Genomic DNA, 22,484 nt, shown 5'->3' on the forward strand with positions numbered 1-22,484 from the left:
GCACTTGTCCCCACAAGAAGAAAAAAACAAAACAAAACAAAACAGTAAAAGCCCTCCCTTCTGAGAGCCCATGCTAATATCAAAAACTCAGGATTGCAGGATTATGCTGGTTGAATTTGAAATTTGGATTGGGGGTACCTGCAACCAGGACAAAAATTTAAAAAGGACACAATAAGGTTACATAATCCTCACAGTTCAAAGGAAGTCCAAAAGGGACTGTTTTGTGGAGGAGACAAGCTTTTTCCTAACATTAAATATTAGGCGGGGAACCAGAGCAATAGAACAACAGATAGGGCGTTTGCCTTGCACACGGCCAACCTGGGTTCGATCCCCAGCATCCCATATGGTCTCCTGAGCACTGCCAGGAGTAATTCCTGAGTGCAAAGCCAGGAGTAACCCCTGAGCATTGCTGGGTGTAGCCCAAAAAGGAAAATAAATAAATAAATAAATGTTAGGCAGCTCTCAATGTATCACTCTCAGTCTAAAGAATAGAAGTAATATAATTCAAAAGTTTGTAACCAAGTTTCCTAAGAGATGCAGAAGTTAAGGCTCTTTCTTATTAAAAATTCACATGACTCCTGGCGCACTTGGTGGATTACATGGAATGCCAGGGATTGAATGCCAGGTTGACCACATGCCAGGCAAGTGCCCTACACTCTGTATTATCTCTCTCGTCCTGTGGAGTACTTTTTTTTTTCAATTTGGTAAGGACTTTATATCAAAACCTATAGTAAAAGAAGGCAGTGGTAATGGAGCCAGACTGTGGCGCCAAGGATGAGGAAGAAGAGGAGGAGCAGTTGGTTCTATGGAATTGTCAGGAATTACTGATCCAAATTTTTTTCAAGATGTGAAAATAAATACAAGATTCTGGTGAGTCTTCTATTTGAAGATGGGTGCAGAACTTAATGTAAGAACGAATGGGGCACCTTTGGTGCCTTGTGAGCTCTTTCACTGGCCATGATCCAGAGACTCCGAAATCTTGAAAGAGACCTACAAATGGCAGAATTTCTCCTGGATCCCGCACAAAGCTGAGTCATCCCAAGGCAACCTGAAGTGGTGGTGGTGGTGGTAATAGTGTCGGGGGTGGGGGTGGGAGGTAAGCCCTCGTGCCTGCCCAAACAGAGCCTCGGCAGTAGAAAGCCTCCACATTCCATAATCACTTCCATGCTTCTAGCAGGACCCCACTGCTTGAATGAGCCTCATTAATTTGTTGAAATTATTTTGTTGAAAAACTCAGGTATGTGGGTTTTGTGACTGAAATCTCTGACTTTCAAGGGGTCAGGGATGGGATAACACCCCCCATCTCCCTGTACTTTGGAAGCTCAACAATCATGTACATGCCCCAAAGCCATCAGTCAGTTAAAAATTTAACTCCAGGAACTAGAGCGATAGTACAGCAGGAAGAGCATTTGCTTTGCACACAGTTGACCTGGGTTCAATCCCCAGCATCCCATATGGTCCCCCAAGCAACGCCAGAAGTAATTCCTGAGTGCTGAGCATCGCTGGGTGTGACCCAAAAAGCCAAAATAAATAAATAAAAATTAAAAAAAAAGAATTTAATTCCAGCTGTATCACCCCATTAGAAATTTTGGACACCCTGGAGTGCACAGCTGCGATTTGGCCACGTGACCATCTCAAACTGTGTAACACTGACAAATAAGGAGTTGCACACCAGATTGGATGGGATGTAATGTAGAAGGCAACCAATTTCGATTAACAAAATGTAAACACAGAAGGCTTAACCTGTAACATCTTAGTAATCTCTTATACAACGACTTAAGGGCTCCATGGTGAGATACAAGAATCTTCACTAACTTTCTTCTAAGGAAACATTTTTTGATTATCCTTTTAGCAAATTGTTTATAGCAAGCAATGTAAAATAAGTTACTGAGGGCCTGCTATGGGGCAGACTCAAGGGTGGTTGGCAAAACTGGAAATAATGGTGGTGGGAAGGTACAATGGTGGTGGGATTGATGTTGGAATATTGAATGTCTATAACTAAACTAATGACTTAATAGCACCGTAGCACTGTCCTCCCGTTGTTAATCAATTTGCTCAAGCGGGCACTAGTAATGTCTCACAACAAATTGTGAGACTTGTTGTTACTGTTTTTGGCATATTGAATACGTCACAGGGAGCTTGCCAGGCTTTGCCGTGCGGGCAAGATACTCTCGGTAGCTTGCCAGGCTCTCTGACGGGGCAGAGGAATCGAACCCAGGTCGGCCATGTCGGCCGCGTGCAAGGCAAACGCCTTACCCACTTGATAAAGTTTTTAAAAATTCACACAAAACCTAAAAGAACAGGATGTGATTTTAATTCAGGGCAAGTTTACATGGTAGGAAACATTACAAAAAAAAATAAAACCCCTCTGATTTGAGAAAGACTGTCAAAATGCCTGCTTCTTTCCAAGCAAACTAGGCAAATGGAACATCTAACAAAGAGGAAACAGGCCTGAGTGAAAGAAGTAGCTAGACGGGAGTCTGGAGTTAGAGGGTTGGGGGGTTGGAGACACTTTGTAAGACAGTTGCTTAAAGAAGCAAATTAGACTACCCCATGTAATCTAGGGAGCTCTTTATAAGGATAGTAATGAAGATGATCTTGAGAATTTAAAGCCATTCAAAGGGCCAGGCAGGTGGTTCAGCAGCAGGGCATTTGACTTGTATGTGTGGACTCCGAGTTTGGCCCCTGGTCCCCTCAAAACAAAGCATTCCAAGCCCCAAAGACATGAAAATATCTCAGAAAAAGTTAGGATGGAAAATAAAGTTTTGAATATTGAAAATCACAAGGCTAGATAACATGTATGCATTAAAAATAATCTGATGGGATTTCTAGAGACAGAAACAGTTTAATGTTAATAGTGTCCTGCGGAGTGTTCTTTCTAAAGATCTTCATGAATTCTTTTCCCAGTAAATTTTGTTCTTAGTGTCAGGAGATTCAATTTGGTTATCCTTTTTATTGTGAACTATAAGACCATAAAAGTGCCCCCAAACAAAAATATACAACTTAGTGATTTAGTGATCACTGATGTAATTACCACCCAAGTCAAGAAAAGGAATTGTCAGCACCCCAGAAACCACCCTCCTAATTGCTGCCTTCTCTCAGCATGATTCCCCAAACACTGCAATTTTGCTTGTGTTTTTAAAATCCCTAACTGGGATTAAACAATAGGTATTCCTTCATATGTCTCCTTTTGCTCAACATGATGTTTTTGAGATTCACCCACATTATAGGATGTAGCTATAGCTTGTTCCTTTTTGTTGTCGTATACTATTCCAGCCCACCTACGACGATATATCACTGGACCGTCATACCTTGCTTATGACATTTCAGTCAAGAAAGAGCCATATAGGGACTGAAGAGATAGCACAGCAGATAGGGTGCTTGCCTTGCATGTCTGACCTGGGCTTGAACCCCGACATCCTATTAGGTGTCCCGAGCATGCCAGGAATGATTCCTGAGTGCAAAATCAGGAATAACCCCTGAGCATCAATCAGGTATGCTCCCAAAACAAACAAACAAAAAAGGGCCAAGCATACAGTCTTACTCCCAATTGCTGGTCCCAACTGGCTCTACCATATTTATATTAGTGGGTGATGCTATCTAGATTTATGTAATGACTCTCTGACATGCACACCGTGACAGACTCCCCTAACAATGCATCTCTCAGAACAAATCCCCTTTGTCCATTAAGCGACTCAATATTTAATAGTTATTCATTCTACTAATTTTTGTTGTTTGTTTTGGGACCACACCCTGTTCTGCTCCGGGGCTACTCCAGGCTCAAGCAATGTTTGGGGGTTGTTCCTGGTCAGGTTTGGGGGAACCATACGGTGCCCGGGAGTGAATCTGGGCTTCCTGTATTGCAAAGCCTGTGCTCCAGCTCTTTGAACCAGTCCCCAAAGTGACTTTTCAAATTTCTTAAAATATTACACACTTCCACCTTCTCCTTTTGAGGTAGAAACACTTGGAACCCAGCCAGCAGACAGTGGGGGAAACCCCACACTACAGCATGGAAGGTTGGAATTCAGGAGTTTGGCCTAGGGCCCCAGCTGAGTTACTGGCTGGAAAAGCTTGAAAACACTTAGAGGTGTTTTCAGTTCTTCATCATTGAGTCACAGTCTTCCCTGGGACAGATCAAAGGTCTTGTGGAACCCAGGAAGACCCCTCCTGAAACTTACCCCAAAGAATCAAAAATATTTTTTTAAAAAAGTCATTGTTTTATGCCTCTAAGTTTGAAGTGGCATCATACACAGTAATGGGGCCTGTAACAGGGTTCTACTTTGTTTCGTTCTGTTTTTTTTTTCTATTATAAATGAGCATTCACATGACTGAAGTCCTTTGGGGAACACAGAGGTTACAGGTTAGAAGTATTTTTAACTTTGGTAAATAATGTCAAACTTTTTCCAACATGGGTGTACTAATTTAGATTTGCTACAGCAGTACATGAGGTTCCAGATGTGGGGCCAAAACTCAGCCAGCTAAGCACAAGCCTTGGATGCAGATGCCTGGATTTGATCCTGGGAACTCTATAGGATTTGATCCTGAGCACCGTAGGGAGTGGCCCCCAAATACAGAGCCAGGGTAGTCTTTGAACACCACCAGGTATAACCCCAAATCCCAACACTCCATGTCCTCCACAACAAAAGAAGTTCAAGAGGTTCTATATCTGCATTGACATTTGATATTGTCAGTTTTTAAAAGATTCTTTGTATTGCCTAGGGATGACGCCTGACTCTGCTATTAGGAATCACTTCTGCAAATTCAAGTGATTGAACCCGGATAGGCTGTGGGCAAGGCAAGAGCCCTACCCATTGTACTATCAGGCCAGCATCATGATATTGTATGTTTTGTTTTTTGTTAAGATTGGTAGGAGTTAGGGCATCACGTCCAGCAACATTCAAGGCTACTCCTGGCTCAGTGCTTGGGGATCGCAGCCTACAGCCCTCATAAGATGCTCAAGATGAAGCAAAGATACTGGGCCTCCCATATGCAAAGCATGGATGCTAACCCTTTCAACTTCCTCCCTGACCCCTCAATAAGTTTTTTGTTTGTTTTTGGGGTGCCATTCCCGATGATACTCAGGGGCTACTCCTGGCTCTACACTTAGGAATCACTCCTGGCAATGCTTGGTGGATCATGTGCGAAGCCAGGGATCGAACCTGGGTCGGCCACATACAAGGTAAGACCTTACCTGCTGTACTACCATTCCACAGTCTCTCCTTTGCCCCCGCCCCCCCTATACATACACCAGTAACTTTTAACTTAGACACTTTGGTGGATTATAGAAGTATTTGATTGTGGTCTAAATTTGCATGTCCAAGATTTCTAATGAAACTTAGCTTCTTTAAATATGTGTCATTGAGTCATAAGAGATTCTCCAACAGTATTTTCCAGGAACATTACTATTTTTGCTGTTGTGATTGGGACTCCCAGCCTACCTCTGGCTCAGCAGTGCCAAGGACTAAACTCAGAGCCTTGCACACACAAAGCATAAGCACTACACTTAGGAATAAGCACTGTGACTGGACCCACATCCTTGGCCCTAGGAATATTATTTGGCCTTTCACATTCCTATTCCTATTCACATTCCTGGGCTGGAGCTATAGCACAGCAGGTAGGGTGTTTGCCTTATGCAGCCAACATGGCTGACCCTAGTTCTATTCCTCTGCCCCTCTCGGAGAGCCTGGCAAGCTACCGAGAGTATCTCGCCCACACGGCAAAGCCTGGCAAGCTACCCGTGACGTATTGGATATGCCAAACACAGTAACAAGTCTCACAATGTTACTGGGCCCGCTCGAGCAAATCGATGAAAAACGGGAGGACTGTGACTGTGACATTCCTATTCATTCCAGGATATTCTGCAATATTTTTGTTTTGTTTTGCTTTGTTTTGGGACCATATCAGAAGTGCTCAAGGCTTCCTCCTGACTCTGTGCTCAAAAATCACTCCTATTTGGACTTGGGGACTACATGGGGTGCTGGGGATCGAACGGGGTCAGCCACATGCAAGCCATGTGCCAGCCCTCTGCAATACAATTTTTGCCTTCTTTCAATCTATCTTTTGTAATTACATTTTCCTGATCTCTTAATCTAAAATGACTCAAGAGAGTGAGAGAAGCTAATCCTACCATCCTCTCTTGCTGCCAGAGCTTTGAAGTCCTTTGTTATAGAAAGAATGGGACAAAAGAACTACATAAATCTTAAAACTTTTCCATTTTTAAACTTTTTAAAATTAGCACACTGATTAAAGCTTTTATGAACATTTTCATCTCCTTTTATCAGATAAAAGATTTTTAAAACTTTTTTCTTTTTATTAAGAGACTACGATTTACAAAGTTATTCATGATAAAGTTGTTGTGAACATACGATCTTTTAACAACACCAATCCCACCACCAGTGTCCCCCTCCCTCCACAAATGTCCCTAGGTTCTTTCCCAGGTTCCCCAGCTTGCCACCTTGGCAGGAACATAACAATTCATTTCTTATTACTTGCTCCAACAAAACTTCAAAAAGCAGAAAATGAAATCATCAGAAAATAAATCAATGAAAGTCAATCTGTGGGCTTGAGTTATGGTTCTTGTTCATCTTCCCGAAACTTGTCATGTTCCCAGCAACCCTCATCCTTCCATAGTTTTCACTGACACCCTTTAAGTCTGACTTCCTCCTCTTGAGTTTGCCCTCGAAGATCATGCTCAAAGACGAGCCCTTTCCGGGAGATGTAGGCTGGGTTCTTTCGAACTTCATCATGTCCCAGATGTTTGGGGCCCTTTTCCCTCACTTTGTTCTCCACAGGCTCTGTGCTCTCCTGTCCATCTCCACTCTGTCTCTCTCCAGTCACAGTGCCTTTGGTGTAAGGCTTTTCTTCTCCTTTCTCTTCCTTTGCTGAAGAATTAGCAGCATCAGATTAGAGATCACCCCAAAAGCCTCCATCTTCCCCCGGAGAGTCCAGAAAGCTACTGAGGGTATCCAACCCGCCCGGCAGAGCCTGGCAAGCCACCCATGATGTACCAAATATGCCAACAACAGTAGCTAAATGGGTCTCATTTCCCTAACCCTGAAGGAGTCTCCAGCTGAGTTGGGAAGAACAAGAGGGCTCGTACTAAGCAGACCGCGCGAATCAACGGGTGGGAAGGCGCCCCGCAAGCAGCTGACCACCAAGGTGGCCCTAGAGAACGCACCAGCCAAGGGACCCAGTGGGGGTGGGGATGGTGTTAAAAAGCTGCGCTGCTACCGGCACCATGGCGCTACTCGAAATCTGCCAGCTGCCATTCCAGCGGCTGGTGCATGAGATCGCACAGGACTTCAAGACCGACCTGCACTCCCAGAGCTTAGTGTTCATGGCACTGCAGGAGGTGTGTGAGGCCTACCTGGTGGGGCTCTTCGACACCAACCTCTGTGCATTTCCCACCAAGCACATCACCATTATGCCCAAGGACATCCAGCTGGCATGCTGCATCCACGGAGAGAGAGCATAAAGTTTACGATGCTAAAATCTCAGGGCTGGGACAAATGAAGATGCTACTGGCACCCGCTCGAGTAATGAATGATTAACGGGATGACAGTAACAGTGACAGAGTTATGGTACAGTGCGTGGGGCTCTTCTTCCCTTGCCGGTAGCCAACCCAGGTTCAATCCCCAGCATCCTACAGGTCCCCTGAACCCCACCAGGAATGATCCCTGAATGCAAAGCCAGGAGTGACCCCTGAGCATTGCTGGGTATAGCCCAAAAACAAAATAAATTTTAAAAAGTCAATTTGTGACGATTGACTGCTAAGTGATTTTAACCAATGTACATAAGACATTAATTCATTATTGAAAATGTATTAAAACTTGAGCCAGAGTGAAAGTATAGTGAGTAGGGCATCCCTCTTGCAGCAGCTGACCTGGGTTCGATCCCTGACACTCCATATGGTTCCCCCAAGCACCACCAAGGAGTGATTCCTGAGTCGAGAGCCAGGAGTAACCCCTGATCATCCCCAGTGTGGCCCAGTTAATGTTTTAAATATGTAAAATCCCACAGTGAGCTAAGAGTAAAATTTTTCAAAGAACCACCCAAGTTTTTAACTGAAAACCAAATAATAAAATCAAAGTTTATGGGCCCAGGGGCTGGAGCGATAGCACAGCGGGTAGGGTGTTTGCCTTGCACCCAACCGACCCGGGGTTGATTCCCAGTATCCCATATGGTCCCCCAAGCACCGCCAGGAGCAATATGGCCCCCAAAGAACAAAATCCTGTATTCTTCAAGCAGCCCAGGGCAACACAATCATGCAGGTACAGCCTCCACAGAAAATGGTTCACACTGTTCTCCTCCACATCAAGTCCTGCTTGAAGTTCAGGTCCTCCCTTTTCTCACCCTGAGAGCCAAATCAGCTCATCCTTTCCCGCATGCATTCTGCCCTCGTGACTGGACCAGATGATAGGAGAAATGTCTCCTCTGAATGCCGACTCCCAAATTGGGAGATCAACAAGAGGATGTGCATGGATACAAGACTACATTTAGGGGTGAGGTGAAATGAGCACATTTTGGGGAGAAGCTATGTCCTGAGCTAAGGGGGCTGGGGCTTCAAGAGAAGGAGCATCTACCATGACAGAAGCTGGAAGCTCTGCAATGAGTTGTTTTCCCTGCCATGTATATAGATTCTGTTTCTGTTGTTTATGGGGTTTGCTACCCACATGCAAGGCAACTGCTCTACCACTGAAATACATCCCAACCCATATGGAGGTTTGAGATGGGAAGGTTATATCCAGGGATAACCCTCAATTCAGGCTCTCTGGCTAATCCTCATTTGGTTGATGCCCATCGGGTCTCAGTTGTTCTCAGTTTAAAAAAAAACTCCTATGCCAAGGTGTTCTGGAAGCCTCAAGACAGTGGTGATATGCAACTGACCAAAATAAAACTGTGGAAGGTGCAAGAAAAGTCAAAGGAGTCAGATTCTACATCAGAGATTCTAACAAAGGAAAGAAAATATCCAGGAGAAAAGTATCAGAATAGAAAGGACTGTTGCTTTAATGTGAACTCCGTTCTGCTGCGTTCATTGATCTCTGTCTTAAGAATGTTTTTGAATTCTTATTGGATACCACAATCTTCCTTTCCCCCCCCCCCCAGGAGTTGGGCCACACCCAGATAACCCAAATGAATGGACAGAGACATCCTTCAAAAGCATCCCCCCCACACACCTGTACCCCCATCAATTCACCAGAATATAATCCTGTCAAATGAAGGCTCTTGGGCCCCTGGCACAACTAATGGGCAGATAAATACAGGATGCCCAGGTATATTTGGGTTTCAGAAAAACAGTGAATCATCTTTTCATCAAAGGGGCATATCTCATGGATTATAGTTTCCAACAAGGAGTAATTGCTACATTCTCATCTTTGTGTTTGAGTTCCCTGAAATGATTGGAATGGTTTCTCTTGTCAGGAACCCTACCCATGGAATCCCAAGAACTTATATTTCTGGGGATCAGGGAGATGGCTCAAAAACTGATCATGTGTTTTGCACACAAGAGCCCTGGGTTCAATCCCCAGCACCACATGGTCTCCGGAGCACTTCTGGATGTGATCCAGAACATCCAAATCAAATCAAGTCAGATTTTCTACCCCTTTTCTCCAAGATGTGAGACCAATTTCTTTTTTCTAGCAATGACAAATTGGGCTGGAGTGATAGCACAGCGGGTAGGGCGTTTACCTTGTATGTAGTCAACCCAGGTTCGATTCCTCAGTCCCTCTTGGAAAGCCCAGCAAGCTACCAAAAGTATCCCACCTGCACGACAGAGCCTGGCAAGCTCCCCATGGTGTACTTGATATGCCAAAAACAGTAACAACAAGTCTCACAATGGAGATGTTACTGGTGCCTGCTTGAGCAAATCGATGAACAACAGGAGGACAGACAAATTGGGAAAATCTTCTCAAGCTACCCTATTGCTTACTGTTATGTAAATTCCATTAGTCATTCTTCTCTTCTATTCATCTCCCTTCTTGCTTGCCACTTCTCCACACAACTAAATGACTTGCCTCTTCCTCTGACCTAAAAATTCCAACTCACATTGGCAGTGCTCAAGGGCTATTTCTGGCTCTGTGCTCAGGAGTGACCCCTAGCGGTTCTCAGGGAACCATATGCAACGTTGGGAATAGAAACGGACTCAGCTGCATGCAAGTGTCTCAAGCCCTGTACAATCTCTCCAGCACCCCTTGCCATGTACTTTTCTTGAAGACCTTCAACTTTTCAAGTATAAACATTTTAAGCGCCAGGAAAAGTAAAGGAGAGGAAAGGAGTCAGAATGGAAGGGGAACCAAACAAGATTTGCAGAAAAGGGCTGTAATCAGCCAAGAGGTAGTAAATATTCATGGACTTTTTTCCAACAAGGCAACTCTGAAGTTCTGTGTGATCACTGAGTGCCCCCCCACCTTAGGCCTCCAGAGAGGGGACATTTCTCAAGGTCAGTCAGCACCACGCTGGTGATATGCTAGAGGACCCAGAAGTCCAATACTAAACACTCATGCAAGAAATGGTACTGCAGCTACTGTTCTGTGGGATTTGGCCTCATTGGTCTGTCTTCTGGCCACAATAATCCTGAGCACACACCCGAAAATCAGCACATCGCTTTTCTCCAGGGCAGCATAACTGATAACTATACCTTTCTAGCCAATGGTCAGAAGTCACCTAAGGGAGAAGGAATGAGTAGGAGTGGATTTCTGGGAAGCAGAAACCAACCACCCAGAAACATAGTAGGAGTCTTTTTCCCATTTGAGTCCTTTGCTTAAGCAGGCTTCATTGTACCTAGCTTTGTCCTATGCTGCTTCAGTCTACCTACAAAACTATTCTCATCATTCCAGAGATGGCAGGATTAAAAGGGTCTTATGAGTCAGAGACATAGTGCAGAGCACAAGGAGCTTGTCTTGCATGTGGCTGCAATCCTGGTTCAAATCCTTGGGACCACCCAGGGTTCTCCAAGGACTTCCAGGAGTCACTCTTCAGCGCCTCACCCACCTTTGGGCTACATTTGGCGATGCTCTGGCTCTGCATTCCTGACTCTGCACTCACTCTGGGAAGTTCTTAGGGGACTATATGGGATGCTGGCAATAGAACCGAGGTTGACTGCAAGCAAGGCAAGTGCCTTACCCCTATACTATCTTTCAGACCCTGCCAGGGGTCACTCTTGAGCACAGAACGGGAATAGTCCCTAAGCAGTCTGTTGGGTGTGGTTCCTAAAACCAAAAAACATTTTTTTTTAAAAAAAATAAAGACTTCATGTTCCCTCTATTGCTACTTAAACAATGCCTCTTATTTCATCCCTACAATGAGGTAGGCACTGACCTAGATATTTGGTTTGTATTAGCATGTTATCCATTGAAGTTGCTATAATAATCATGGGAGAGGGGGAAAGAAATTGTTTCCATTATATAGTCAGTAAGACTGAGACTAAAGGTAAGTTTTCTATCCAGATCTTTTGGGTGCCTAAATTCAAATTCATAGCACACTTCACTTAGTGGCAGCATCTCAGTCACAGTCTCCTCCCCTTAACCTCCCCCACTCATCTGCCCCTTTTCTCTCATATCACAGGCTCCTTTCCCACCCATCTTTTATTTTTCCATCAAGTGATCTCTCTTTCTCTCTCCGTTTTTTTAGTCCTAGAAATAAAATGCTGAGCTCAATGAGTCATTGTTTCAAGCCACTGTGGCAAGTCTCTTGTGTTCCTCCTACAGAAATAGTTATCTGGCACCTTGGGTAATTTCTTCCCTTTTATCCAACTTGATTGTCCTTTCTCTGCCAAGAAAATTTCTGCTCCTACAAAGGGGGGTAGGGTGGAGGGAGATGAGAGGGCGTCTCCTCCAAAGATTCCTTCTTGGGTTAAAACAGAGCTGATGCTATCTGGGAATGTTCAGAAACCCTGGGGATGATTTTGGCTTTGTTTCTTATTTTTGTTTTAGAGGCCACTTTTGCTGTGTTCAGGGGCTCAGTGCTCGTGTGTCCATGCAGTGCCAGGGATCAGATCTGGGTTTCTAACATTCCTCGCATGCATACTACCCCTTTGAGCTATCTCTCCAGGTAGAAAGGGTTTGGGCATTCTTATTGTTCTTGGTGGTGTGGAGGATACAACCAGGGCAAGTGCTCTCGGGCTGTGCTACCTCCCTGGCTCTCTGGCAATGATTTCAGTGGAGGGGACAGGAAGGTCTCCTAAGCAATGCTCAGGAGTCCAGGGACCTCACTGGCTGTTCTCAGCCAGCCGGATCAACAATTCAGCAGAAGGGCCTGAAGCTGAGATGCTGCGAAAGTCCTCCAGTGCTGTGGATACGCAGGTTACCCCAGGGCTGTTTGGGGATAAAGCCATACCTGGTGGTGCTCAGGGGCCACCAGAGTTGCAATTGTCAATGCATGGGGGAGGATGTAGGTGGTACCCGAACTCAAACCAGGTTGGGTGTGTGCTTGGCACCTGCCTTAATTATTGGTCTATCTCCCAGCCCCTGGGAATGATTCTTTTTTTTTTTAAATTTTTATTAGTGAGACACCATGAGGTACAGTTGTAGACTTACAAATTTTGTGCTTGGGTTTCAATTATACAATGATCAAATGCCCATCCCTCCACCAGTGCCCATTTCCCACCACCACGGATCCCAGTATCCCTCCCACCCCTCATCCTTCTATTCCCACCCTGCCTCTGTGGCAGGGGATTCCCCTTTGTTCTCTCTCTCCTTTTGGGTGTTGTGGTTTGCAAAAGAGGCATTGAGTGGCATGATTCTTTTTGAGGCACCATGGTTTGCAAAAATGTTCATAATAGTGTTTCAAGAAAGCAACAATTCTACTACATGGAAAGTATCATGTTAAGCGAAATGAGTCAGAAAGAGATGGATAGACATAGAAAGATTGCATTCATCTGGGGAAAATATAGTAACAAAATAGGAGACTAACACCCAAGAGTGCCCGAGATTAGTAGCAGGAGGTTTGCTCCATGGCTTGGAGGCGAGCCACACATGCTAGGGGAAAAGGGAGCTGAGATAGAGAAGGGAGCACCAAATAAAGGGTGTTGGAAGGATCCTCCCAGGATGGGAGAAAAGCATGCTTAAAGTAGACTATAGACCAAACATGATTGCCACTCAAAGCCTCTTTTGCAAACCACAATACCCAAAAGGAGAGAGAGAACAAAAGGGAATGCCCTGCCACAGAGGCAGGATGGGATGGGGGGGATGGGGGGTGGGAGGGATACTGGGACCCGTGGTGGTAGAAAATGGGCACTGGTGGAGGGATGGGTATTTGATCATTGTATAATTGAAATCCAAGCACAAAAATTTGTAAGTCTACAACTGTACCTCATGGTGTTTCACTAATAAAAATTTAAGAAAAAAATTTTTTTTAATTAAATTAAATTAAAAAAAAGAAAGCAACAATTTTGACTCCATTCCCACCACCGCTGTCAACCTCCTTCCATCAACACCCCCATATTCCTGCACCCCCTCAGCCTGTCTTCTGAACAGGCAGTTTTGGGGGGTTTGTTATTGTAGTTTAGGTGAGGCTTGCAGTATTGCTGTCTCTTTAGATGAATAAGTATACCAGGGAACAATTATTAAGGAGGGAATTTGATTGAATAGTCCTGTTCATCCCAACTCCAACCCTAGTTCCATGGTCTTAGCTTGCAAAGAGGGATTCCTTCCTCTTTGGTACCTGGGGGTCAATTTAGCCGAGGCCTTGCTGGGGGGACATGACCAGTGCTTTGGCCCAGGTCTGTTCCTCCGACTATGGATGATCATTGCTTCGCTGAGCATTTGCTCTAAAGTCCCAGCCCAGGAAACAGAGAAAGTCTCCTCTTTGGGGCCAGATAGGTTGGATTAGAGCAGAAAATGCTCCTTTGGGGGTGAGGGGAGAGTAATGTAGCTTGGAAGGAGCCAGGTTCTCTCTCCCTGGGCCTTGAAACTAATAGCTTACCATAGGAAAGGTGCTACTTCAAACAATGGAATCATTCCTGTTAGGAGTCAAATTGTACCTCTGCCTCTTAACTCAATTCACATCCTTTTTGGGAGTGGGGAAAAGGGAGATTGGAGCCTCATTTGGTGGTTGTTCAGGGGCTCGGTGCTCAGGAGTGACCCCTGGAGGTGCTCTGTGGACCAAACCTGCTGAGATGCCAAAAACTGAACTGGGCTGGGCCTCATGCAAGGCAAGCTCTGAACCCTTGGACTCTCTCCAGTCCCTCAATTCATTGGCGCCTCATAATTTGGACCCAGTTTCCTCAAAGTGCGGGCAATCGCACCCAATTTAGAGTTGGGTTTTGCTTTTGGGATTTTTATTTGGGGGCCAAATATCAGTAACAATGATGGGTCTCATTCTCCTAACCCTGAAAGAGTATTGAATATGGCTCTTTTAAAATCTCGGGGCTAGGAAGAAGGAGCTGTTACTGGTGCCTGCTCGAGGCAATCTAGGAACAACAAGATGATCGTGATCGTGATTTGGGGGCTACACCCCCATGGCTTAGCGCTTACTTCTGACTGTGCTCAGGGGGCACTTCTGGCGATGTTCAGAGGAAAGTCTGCAGTGAGGACTGCCTGCCAGGCAAGTGCTTCACCCGCTGCACTAACTCTCTGGTCTCCCTGCTGGATTTTAACATGATGACCGGACAAAGTCTGACGTGTGGGGAGGGGCCTTGAAGAGACACATGATGTGGTCGGAAAGGAAACTGGCGCCCCAGATCACAGTGTCCCTAACACATCTGCATCTCCTTTGCCAGCTTGTTAACCATCTGGCTGCGTCCATCAGGCTTTCGGGGTTCACACCTGGTGCCCATTAGGCTTTCGGGGTTCACCACTGGATGCAGGCACCCGACCCTTTTTACCCGCAGGGAGGGTCCTTGCCAAACGCAGAGCACCAGACAGCCTGCAGGGGGAGCCCGCGCGCAAGCCCAGTGCGGCCGCCTGGACGCTGTATCCGCAACCGCTGGACAGTTCCTGTTATATATTAAAGTACACGGACTATGGGTCAGAGCAATAGCACAGTAGGTAAGGCTCTTGCCTTGCCGGAGGCCGTCCTGGGGTCGATCCTGGCACCCCATATGGTCCCAGGCATTGCCAGGAGTGTTTCTGAGCACAGAGTCAGAAGTCAGCCTCATTACAGCCAGGTGTGGCCCAAACAAACAAACAAACAAACAAAAAGTGCAAACGTTCTGGCTGAGCATCTGAAGGTCACATCGACAGTACAGCGGGTAGGGCATTTGCTTTGCACGCAGCTAACCCGGGTTCGATACCCGGGATCCCATATGGTCCCCCCAAGCACCTCCAGAAGCAATTCCTGAGTGCAGGGATTTTAAGTGAAGATGCAAAGAGAAAAACAACCAGGAGCTGGAATTGCCTCAGTAGGAGTTACTGAACTCAGTCATCAAAGAAGTGTAAGCCATACGAAGAACAGTAAGGACATACTGCTTACCTCACATGTCATTTTTTCCTACCCAGAAATTTCATGTTTGCTAATACGAATTTTACATACTACTATTTTTTTTATTAAAAAAATTTTTAATAGTGAGACATCATGAGGTACAGTTGCAGACTTACACATTTTTGTGCTTGGGTTTCAATTATACAATGATCAAATACCCAACCCTCCACCGGTGTCCATTTCCCACCACCACGGATCCCAGTATCCCTCCCACCCACCCCCATCCCCCCCATTCCACCCTGCCTCTGTGGCAGGGCATTCCCTTTTGTTCTCTCTCTCTTATTGGGTGTTTTGGTTTGCAAAAGAGGCAATGGGTAACAATCATGTTTATAGACTAAAGACTTGACTATAGATTAGTCAACTTTCCGCATGCTTCTCCCATCCTAGGAGGATCCTCCCAACACCTTTATTTGGTGCTCCCTTCTTTATCTGAGCTCCCTTTTCCCCTAGTCATACTACTATTTTAAAATGTTTAATTTCACACACTGTGGCTTAGAATGCCGTTAATGATACTGTTTCACGCGTTACACAATCCCTCACCACACCCTCCTTCAGAGGGTCCACTTCCCTCCACCACAGTCTCAGTCTCCTTCCCTCTTCCTAATCCTTTCCCCGAGTCTCCCCTGTGGTAAGCTTCTTACTCAAGACTGGTTTTTGGTTTCTGCTGTCTTTGGGTATTTGTTATATCCCTCCTATGTCTCTTTTTATCTCACATACGAAAGAGATTATTGTGAGCCTCTTCCTTTCCTAACTTTACTCAGCATGAAACTCTCTAGATCCATCTACATAGCAGCAAATGTTTTCATACATTGTGGTGTTCTTTACATTAGTAAAGGATAGTAAAGGCCCTCCCGTTGATCGTCGATTTGCTCGAGCGGGCCCAGTAACGTCTCCATTGGAGACTTTGTTGTTACTGTGTCTGGCATATCGAATACTCTCGGTAGCTTGCCGGGCTCTCCGAGAGGGGCGGAGGAATCGAACTCGGGTCGGCCATGTTGGCCGCGTGTAAGGCGAACGCCCTACCCGCTGTGCTATCGCTCCAGCCGTTCGCCTTACAAGCGGCCAACATGGCCGACCCGAGTTCGATTCCTCCGCCCCTCTCGGAGAGCCCGGCAAGCTACCGAGAGTATTCTACATGCCAAACACAGTAACAACAAAGTCTCCAATGGAGACGTTACTGGGCCTGCTCGAGTTCTTTACATTATATCTATTTATATGCTATAAAAGTTCTAGGAAGTATATACCATTTATATCCCATTTCATAGAAGTAGAAAACTGACACGCAGAAATTTTTTTCAAACGTCAGCCTAAAAGTCTAGAGAGATAGCTCAACAGACTGAGTGCATACTTTGCAGATGGGTAAGCCCAAGTTCCACATGGTTTCCTGAGCACTACAAGGAGTAACTCCTGAGCACAGATCCAGGAGTATCCCTTTAGCACTGTGGGTATGACAAATCTAAGACCAATATTTTTTTGTCCATTTTTATTCACCATTAGTTATCCTTGGGCCTAGCATATGGCAGGTGTTTTGTGGGTCATGGTCACGGTCCTCCTGTTGTTCATCGATTTGCTCAAGCAGGCCCAGTAACGTCTCCATCGTGAGACTTGTTGCTACTGTGTTTGGCATATCGAATACATCACAAGTAGCTTGCCAGGCTTTGCCATGTGGGTGAGATATTCTCGGTAGCTTGCTTGGCTTTTCGAGAGGGGCGGAGGAATCAAACCCAGCTCAGCCGGGCCAGCTGTGCTCAAGGCAAACGCCCTACTGCTGTGCTATCATTCCAGCCCATTTTGTGGGTATTTATTAAATTAAAGCTAACTGGCCCCTGGGCCTTGGATAACAAAACTCAGATACCAAGCAGTGGGGGGGATAATAGGAAATGAAAAGGTAGACAAGAGATCATGTAAGGACAGTGATGGAGGTTCTTAGTGCATTGCTGATGGTGGACTGCAGTGACTTTGTGCATCAATATTATAAACACTATTATAGTGATGTTGCCTGTTATAATAAAAATAATATATTAAAATGAAGGAAGAGGGGTCAGAGAGATAGTATGGGGGCAAGTGTTTACCTTTCATGAAGCCTCTGCAGTTCCATTCTCAACACTGCATAGGTCCCAGGTGTGATCTGAGACCAGTGTGCATGCCCTGTGTATTGCTGGGGTGTGGACCTCAAATAAACAAGCAAACAAAGTTAGGATAAAAGATACAGATGAGGATCATTATTCATACTAAAAGTTAAAACTCAACAGTAAAAAAAAAAAAAACAAGAAGGGGAAAAACCAAAATCAACAACAACAAAAGAAAAAGAAAAAAAGGAAAAAAAAAAACCCTGATTTTTAAATGGCCCAGATGAGGGCAGAGAGATAGCACAAAGAGTAAAGTGGCTGACCTGGGTTCAATCCTGGCATTTCATATGGTCCCCTGAGCATTGCCATGAGTAACTCCTGACTACAGAGCCAGGAGTAATCCCGGATCATCACCCTGTGTGGCCCCAAAAATAAAATCAAATGGACCAAAGCGCCTAAGAGACAAATCACCAAAGAAGATGTCACTTAATCACTTAATCACTTAACTTCCCGTTAGTCGTCGATTTGCTCGAGCGGGCGCCAGTAACGTCTCCATTTGTCCCTGTCGCGTGCTAGTGTAGCCCAATGGCATCTCTTCGCTCCGGGAACATGGAGGGCCTCAAACCGATCGTTCATGACCTTGACAAAGAAGTCTGACCATCTGGTAGGTGGGCGGCCACGCGGTCTCTTGACATCCCGTGGAATCCAATCAGTAACAGCTCTAGTCCAACGGTCGTCTTTAAATCTCATTACGTGACCAGCCCATCTGATTTTCGACACCTTGGCAAATGAGACAGCGTCCCTGATCCTTGATCGTCGACGGATGTCAGAACTCCGGATTCGTTCTCTCATTTGAGTGAAACGTGATATTCCAAGCATAGCTCTTTCTATTCTTCTTTGGGAGACCTGAATGGCGTTCTCATCTTAACATAAACATAACACCAAACATCAGCCAAGCGGCACAAATGCTGGCCGACTTTGACCGTGAGTGTGGAAAGGTAGGACTACAGCTGAATCTTACGAAGACAATGTTTATGAGAAACAGCCTCGTTCCTGACGCCCCATTCGCTCTCAATGGAACGACCATCTCCGAATGCAACAGCTATGTGTACCTAGGTCGAGAGGTCAACATGACAAATGACCTGGCACCCGAGCTGCGCAGGAGGAAGAGAGCGGCTTGGAACGCCTTCAAGAACGTCGAAGAAATAGCTAAGAGGACGAAGAACCTCCGGCTCCGGGCACATCTCTTTGATTCCACTGTTCTTCCTGCATTAACATATGCCTCAGAGACCTGGGCCCTACGCAAACAAGATGAGAATGCCATGAGAAAGAGGATGTACTGAAGTCAAATAAGCATATGTTACACATCAGTCATCATCAGGAAAATGAAAATGAGGATCTACCACTACATGTCTGTTACAATTGCCCAACTCCGAGCCACTGAGAAAACAGCGAGTGCTGGTGAGAATGTGAGGCCACAGAAGCGCTCATTCATTGCTAGTAGGGGAGTGGAATTGGTACCGCACTGTATAATCTCCGGGCAGCTAGGGAAAGCCCGGCAGCTCTCCCTCTCACTGCCCGGGTTCGGTGGGTTCGGTAGGCTCAGGCCACTCGCCCTCCCCGGTGGCCCAGGCCATGAGCAGACAAAGGAGGAAATGGAGGTCAAGCTGGTTGATGATCAGTTGCTGTTTATTCCATTCTCCCCACGTGCCTGTCCCAGTCTCACTAAGTTCCCCATTCTAGTCTCACACTGCCGCTCATTCCTGTCTCCTCCTGTCTCTCCGCCCATCTCACAGCCTGGGCTCTCTCTCCACGCTCCAGCATTCTTCTTCTACATTGTTCTCTGTCCCCCTAGCTAGTCTCCATCTTGCTGCCCTGGTCTCTCTCCCCTCTCTCTAACACTGGGGGTAGATACCACACTCCTTCAGGCAACAAAATTAACACATTAAAAGCCCTTGCAGATCAGGCTCAAGGGCAGAAATACCACCTAGGGGTGTTTCTCCTCTCCTTAGTCCAATAACTTAATTAACATCTTAATTAACATCTTAATTCTACTTTTTAATATTAGGTTTGGACACAGTAAGAGATACATTGAGGCTTGTAGGGTGGCGCTCCTGGGGACATTTCACCACAGACTCAGACTACAGTGCTCAGGCCGGGTTAATCATTCCTAATTCTAGCAGGGTTCAAATCTAGTTATTGCTTTTTGGATCGTGACAGCATTTGTCCAGGACCATGCTCTTAACTTATAGTTAAGTATTATGGTGCTTTGGCTAGGCCCATTTAGATGCCAGTGTAGCACATAGCTCACAGCTTGCCCTGGGACCCTGCTTTTGGGGTGCTAGGAAGTAAGGGCAACTGAGGTTTACATTGAGAGAACAGATGTCCAGGAAGAAAATATCATTCAGAGTCAATTAACTCCCAAGAATTGTCATCTTGTGCCCATACAAAAAGGACATTGCTCTGAATTAACTATGCAAAGGACTTAAGGAGAAGAGAAAAACAATATTTACAAGTCAACAGAACACAAAGAGGTTACAAGTAAACACAGAGGAATGGGAACACTGTGATGAGAGTAACTCAATAAACCTAAACTCCCTGCAGCTAGGCTGAAAGGACAAACCAATGTTATCCTACACAGCACTTTGTAGAAAGACAGCCAGACAAGTTCTTATAGTGGTGAACATACACATATATGATTCAGTCTCCTGGAAAGTTTAGTCACATGAATTGGAAATGCATGTCTCCACAAAATACTGCACAAAATGTTTACATTCTCTTCTATTTTATTGATAGTTTCCCAAACATGAAAGCGACAAAGCGGCAGAATGTCCTGAGCCCATGCCAGGCTGTCTTCACCTGGACACCCGGGGCAGGAGCAGGGGGGGGGGCGAGCGGGTTGAGTTCCCCTCCCGGCCCCAAGCCCCCAAGCAGAACCCCAGCAGTCGAAAACCTCCAGAACACAATTGCCTCCATGCTCAAGGTCACTCTCCACAAGCTTGGACAAGCCTCGCCCAAGTGGAAACTGGCAGAAAAACCCAGGTATGCGGAACTATGACTGAGATTTCCAATTCGCTTGGATCAGGACTGGGCCTCCTCCCCACAACTCCCCAGTTTTCCAATAGCTCGGCATTAACACCCACAAACTGCCCCCAGCGCCATGTACTCTCATCAATGGCCAAGATCAAGAGACTCCCGGAAAAGAGTGACACAGAATTTCCTGGAGCGACCTCTTATACTCTAGCCCACTTACATACCAAAACTAGCACACATTTGTTTGGTTTTAACATACTTGCTTGTGTTCTCTTATACTTAAATGGCTCCAGAATGAAATACAACAACCTTCACACACTTCCCTCTTATTGTGGTGGGAAGATGCTTGGTGGTAGAATTGGTGTTTGAATATTATGTGCAGTGAACTATTGTGAACTACTTTATGAAAAAAAATATATATATAAATTGTAAAAAAAAAGAAAGAAAGCAACAAAGCCATACTTAAATGTCCTGTAGTTAGTAAATAGATAAACTTTAATATTATTTCTCAGCACTGAAAGAAATGAGCTACAGAGCCATGAAAAGACCTTGAAGAACCTTAGATGTAGATATCACTAAGTGAAAGAAGCTAGTCTTAAAATGCTACATACTGTTTGACTCCATTATTTAACATTCTGGAAAATATAAAATAATAGTGGTGGTCGAAAGGAAGCTAGGGTGCCTGATTAGTGGGTTAAGCACTGGGAACAGGGGCAGGGTGGGGGGTCTCCACTATTCTCTGAATCATTGGATACACAAAACAGTGTGCATTGATCCAAACCTATAGAACTTTACAACTTTACAACATAAATATTTATTTTTTTTTTAAATTGAGTCACTGTGAGATACACAGTTACAAAGCTGTTCATGATAAGGTTTCAGTCATACAATGATCCATGACCCAACAACCATCACTCCACCAGTGTCCATTTCTCATCAATAATGACCCCAGTTGCCCTCTTGCCACCAATCTCCCCCTCCCTCCCTACCCCCCAGCCTGCCTCTATGGCCCTATGGCAGGCACTTTCCTTCTGTCCCTTAAAGAGGGCGCTTTAGTGGAAGCAGAATTCATGAGGGGATCAGGGGACTTCCAAGATAAAATGCAGAGCATAACAAAATGATCCAACTTCTTTGAAAAGGCATGCAACTTTCCCACTCAAGGGGACAATGAGAACACTGCTGATTTTTTTTTCAGTAACTTGGGAAATGAGAGGCATTTGCAAGACCCAGGGTAAAATTAATTGTACCGAAGAACTGGACTCTTGTTGACAAGTTGTTTCTCAGGGGGCTATGGTTAACCATTCTGACACAGCTATGCACATTTACAGGAAGTGAGCCATTAACGAAGCTTAATGAAGTAAGTACTAATTAAGGAGAGTGGATTATAGGGACAGGGTTCCTCCCTTTTGGAGTGGGAGTTCCGAGGTAAGCAAGGGAAGAAACTAGACGGATTTATATAATAAGGGTCTGGCTTTAGCAGCATCAAGGGAGTTCACGTTTCTTTAATATAGATTCCAATGGTTACATGTAGAAGTTGATAATTATACACAGGAGTCATCTGGGTGCACATATATCTCTTTGCACTATCAATTGAGAGAACCTGAGGGCACTAATATCTAGTGGTGATATTCATTTCTCAAACCATTCTCCAACAAAAGGCTGAAGGGCTCCTTGGAGAAATGGCAGTTTCTAGAAAAAGAAATATACTAGATAAGCCTGGAGCATCTTGCAGTGTCAGAGAGTAAGGAAGACACACTCACCCCACTTCACAAGAATGGGGGTTTGCCACAGGGACCCACATAGGCACAGAAATAACCAGAAAGACCCGTGATTGCCCACACAGGCACAGTCTAACCAAGCAAGTACAGTAGCATACTGAGTAAGAGATAGTACAGTGGGTCAGGTGCTTGCATAGCATGTGGCTGAACCTGGTTCAATCCCGGGAACCCCACCTGGTTCCCTGAA

General features: G+C 45.3%; 1 pseudogene; it reads left to right on the forward strand.

Moving 5' to 3' along the window:
- The first annotated feature begins 749 nt into the window (after window positions 1-749).
- LOC130027597 (histone H3.1-like) lies at window positions 750-7,423 on the forward strand (annotated as a pseudogene).
- Window positions 7,424-22,484: the final 15,061 nt, after the last annotated feature.

The sequence above is a fragment of the Sorex fumeus genome, unplaced genomic scaffold, assembly GCF_029834395.1.
Source record: "Sorex fumeus unplaced genomic scaffold, SorFum_2.1 ptg000037l, whole genome shotgun sequence".
Lineage (NCBI taxonomy): Eukaryota > Metazoa > Chordata > Mammalia > Eulipotyphla > Soricidae > Sorex > Sorex fumeus.